A 3243-nucleotide genomic window follows, 5' to 3' on the forward strand; every position below is an offset into this window, starting at 1 on the left:
GATAAACAGTTGTTTACTCTTCTTTTTTCAATAAAAACCCTAGCTACTAAGGAAAGAGAAACGAAATCCTTTCAACATAGAGCAAAGAGCACACACTAGATGCATTGTCCTAAATCAAAATCAACAAGTAGTCTAAATGCAAATGCACATGCATGTATTTGTTTTCTGCTTTCTTAACGTGTGAATGAAAAAAAGAATGCTAAATACAAATTTGAATTATCTCTTCTTTCAAAGCGACAGTAGTAATGATTTTCTTTTCAAAAAACGAAAGGAAGAAAAAACGACACTTTGCGATTTTGAATTGAAAACTGCTTTCGACACTTGAAATACTATTAATTCAGATCAAATACAAGAGTAACAATGTAATCGACTATAAAAAAAGAGGAGGATTCTTTTCTTTGACTGAAACGACACTTGCAACACTTTCAAATCAAAATACGACAGTTCGATTAAGCTACTTTTTGTAAAGGAGAACTATAAATGGAAAAAAATACATAAAAACATTCACAATTCCTTGTACAATGGAGGCTGAATAATGCAAAGGAAGGGGGTTTCAACAGTGGTCTACTGATCACAGACAGCAAAACTCCTGAATAAAGCTGAAGACAGTGAAGAAAAAACCAAAATCTGGAGGCAGAAACAATCTTATCTGATCATTGCACCTATAACACAGGGAAACAGGGATGCATCCCACCTACTGCAGACGGGAGGTGCGATGCATCCAGTCTACCAAAAGGAGACAGTGCGATGGTCCAGGGACGAGACTTTAACTTGGTTTTTTGTCACAGTTTGCAGCTTAGTTCATGGATTTAGGCTGATCTAATGATAGTCAGTAAATACAAAGTATAGGGGTTGATCTAATGAGGTTACTTGAGCTACCTGTAGGGCACTTAGGATGTTTGCAAGTCAGTTGTTCAGTTCATAAACAAACCTAGAAATTGGCTGAAGCAGCATTGATCTACTTTGCACTTTCATAAAAAATGCAGTTCGAAGGCTAGTTGGCTTAACTTAAGGCTCCATCTGTAGTTTATGAAGTAAACAAATAGAGACAAACAATAACACTATTCGTTCCCCAGTGGAATCGCCATTTTATTATCGGGAAAACTAGTGTCTATTCAGAACTGCTAGTCCCACTAAGACGGGTAGCTATCTTAGAAACAAACAAACTAAAGTCACTTGTGTTTTCCTTTACGAGAGATAGATGAGAAAGAAGCAGAGAGTACCAGCCTCAGTCTTTCGCTTGGCTCCTTGCTTGTTTCCTTTCCCCTTTGACAGAATCTCGCTTCAAAGAGCACCTGTAGAGTCAAAGCAACATAATACCATCAAAGCATAGAGATCTATCACTGTAAACAATATAGGATCAGATATATATTGACCATACAAATGCATATATCAACGCAATATTTAGAGATACACAAGAATATGGAGGAAAACTCAAATAGCTTTATTGATAGAAGTAGTAGAAGAGAGGATTACAACCATTTGGTCTGACCCAACGCCATCCTCCCAGCATGAAAGCCCTCTTCACTTCATACAAAGCAAGATCACCTAACAATGTCTTCAAAGAGAAACCAACAACACTTCCTTGCAAATTATAAAATTCCAGCCTCTGGATCTCTGGGATGAGGGATCCATATATAGATGTTTGCAGGGGGGTGAGTCAACTTCTGGGATTTTGATTAGTGTCATCTCTTTGATAGTTCTTGGTTCCACTTGGAGATTTCATGATCTCTTACTCATCCTTGGGCAAATTTAGAGAGGCAAGTGTCAAATGAGTAGCTTCTAGAAGATTCTCAGGGTCTCCACCTAGCAAACTGCTTGTGCCATTTGTCTGCTCTCACTCATCGCACCCTACAGAAGGGCTTTCCAGTATGCATCGCACTTTTTGCATGTGGCAGGTGAGATGCATCACACCCTTAGCACTGGGCAGTCTATATGGTCCTGCTTTGACCAATTTTGAGTAGTTTTTCATGGAGAACTTCTGGGAGATGATGTAATCAGCTGACCTTGCTCCTTTAGGGTATGAAACAACACTTTTAGGGACTTAGAAGCCCTTGGTTTATGGACATATATGATTGGGGTTGCAGTGCCCAAATATGTCTATAACATATGTACAGAGGCCATTGTTTGTCTCAATATCAACAAGCTTCATGCTTTCTGAAAAGATTTGGAAGGCTAAGGAATCTTTATTTAGAGCTCTTGTACCCCCTTTTTTCTCCGAGAGAGATATGATCATATTGAAGTCTCCTCATAGGACCCAAGGTAGTCCTGCATGTTTGACTCGTAGATCCACCAAGGAATCTATGAACCTGATTTTTTCATCTAACCTTTGAGGGCCATAAACATTCGTGACTAGATAAGTGTCCCTGTCTCCTACTGGTTGTATAACCACTGATAAATAATTCCTTGATGCCTCCGCATCAATTATTCCAATTTTTTGGGGATTCCAGAGTGTGAGGATACCCCCTGCTGTATTTTCTGCTTTAACTTCTAGAAACTCAAATCTACTGAGCCATTTACTATGGATTTGCCTTAATTTTTGAATGGAGCATTTTGTCTCTTGGACAAAAATTATATCTGGAGCTGCCTGTTTCATTCTGTTATTTATCATTCTCTGTTTTCTCTTGCTACCAAGACCTCTAATATTCCAATTTGTGAATTTCATAATTAAAGATTAGTAGAGTAACTGGTTAGGTCTTTCATCTTACCTGAGTCCACCATAAGCTTTCCACATTCCATCAGTAGCTCATTTTGTTTTTTCCTGCCTCTTTTTTTCCCTCGTATTAGTTATATTTAACATTACATAAATTATATAATTGAAATTATATATATATATATATAAATTTAATAATAAATTTTGTTAGAAATTTCTGGAATTTTATCACATTACATTTTATTGTTATTAAATTTCAACAACAACACGAACCTGCCTATGCTATGAAGTAAGGCTTTTAATCTTTGCGGGGTAGACTAAACAAGAGAACAACAATTAAATGTATTATCATTGTTCAATTTAGTTGAGAATGCTATGAAGTAACAATTTTAATCTTTGTAAAGTTGATTAAAAAGAGAATATTTTACTCCAATTATATAAGTTAGATAGTTGAAAGGTTTAATAAAGATAATTGTGGTAATAAAATTGGTAAGAATTTAAACGTTAAAATTGGAAGTCAGTATTATGGTTAAAATAATATTTTTAATAATATATTAATTAAAGATTTTTATTTATAAAATACAAATAAT

The sequence above is a fragment of the Pinus tabuliformis genome, chromosome 4_2, assembly GCF_031772625.1.
Source record: "Pinus tabuliformis cultivar Carrire ecotype Pingquan chromosome 4_2, CPIR1, whole genome shotgun sequence".
NCBI lineage: Eukaryota > Viridiplantae > Streptophyta > Pinopsida > Pinales > Pinaceae > Pinus > Pinus tabuliformis.